Consider the following 1,600-nt stretch of genomic DNA (forward strand, 5'->3'; position numbering starts at 1 on the left):
TGATGGGGACATAGGCAGAGCAGAGGGACAGACCAGGGTGGGTGGGCGCCTGGGTGATGCGAGGAGCAGGGTCTTTTGACCAGAAAGTGCTGCCTGGGGGTCAGCCTCTGCCAGGGTCCCTGCTGGGGCCACACCTATGGGTGAAGAGTCTCATCTGCCCAGAGGACTCAGGGTGGTGAAGGGAGGGCCTGTCCCTTCCGGATTGTCCAGACCCGCCCTGGTTAATGAGGCTTCTAGGCAGGAGCTATTAACTCTTTGACGCTAGTGAGACTCAGCCTGGGGGGGCACGCCCCCAGCCTGGGGGCCTCACCCCCACCCCAAATTATAATCTTCCTGCTCCTAATTGGCAGGGCAGCCAGGGTGTTAATTAACTGCTCCCTGTGCCATCCTCCACCCTCTGACCCCTGGGCACCAACTAGGCCACCATTGAGGATGAGGCTGGGAGGATAGGGGAGGAAGGACCTGGGAACCCAGGCTGCCCTGGTGGCCCCGATGCTGGCTGACCTGCACGTGAACCACTGTGGACCGGGGTCTCCGCCCCTCAATCCTGGGAGGTTCATCTCACTGTCTAACTGGTCCCAGTTGCTGTGGCTCAGTGAGGAGGACATGGCATTAGCATTCATGCAGGCACACACGCTCACATCACACGGGACACACACATCCATGGACACACTCACATCACACAGATGAACACACATCCATGGACACACTCACATCACACGGGACACACACATCCATGGACACACACATCACACGGGACACATACATTCATGGACATACATCACACGGATGCACGCACATCCATGGACACACTCACATCACACGGGACACACATCCATGGACACACATCACACGGGACACACACCACACGGATGCACACACATCCATGGGCACACTCACATCACACGGGACACACACATCCATGGACACACACATCACACGGATGCACACACATCCATGGACACACTCACATCACATGGGATGGACACACATCCATGGACACACTCATATCACACAGATTCACACACACTCACATCACCGGGGACACACACATCCATGGACGCACTCACATCACATGGGATGGACACACATCCATGGACACACGTTCACAGTGTACACACACACACACACACACACACACACACACACACACACACCGGTGGAGCCAGGATTCCTGCACAGGGCAGGCTGCCTGGCACCGGGGCCCCCCACACTGTTCTCATGGAGAGTATCTGGGTCACTCCAGGGGCCTCCCCTGCAATCCCGCAGGGGCCCTGGTCCGACCAGCAGGCGGTGGCTCCCGTCCAGGATTCCCAGACCTGCTGGGAATGTTTCTGTTTCTGTTTGTCTGCTCCTTCCCGAGGGGCATGGGGGTGGGGAGGGGGCTGGAGTCTCTCTCCTGGGGCTGCCGTGTGTCTGCCTGTGTCTGGGACCATGTGTGAGCCTGTCATGGGGAAGGGACTGTGTCCGTTCTGGGTTTGCCCCGAGATGGGCCTGGCTGGCTCGCCATGTGCTGGGTGTGCGGGCGTTCCCACCCCGCCCAGCCAGCCGGCCCCCCAGGGGCTCAGGGCTGAGGGCAGGTGGGCCCCCCCCAGCTCGG

The sequence above is a fragment of the Myotis brandtii genome, unplaced genomic scaffold, assembly GCF_000412655.1.
Source record: "Myotis brandtii unplaced genomic scaffold, ASM41265v1 scaffold1236, whole genome shotgun sequence".
Lineage (NCBI taxonomy): Eukaryota > Metazoa > Chordata > Mammalia > Chiroptera > Vespertilionidae > Myotis > Myotis brandtii.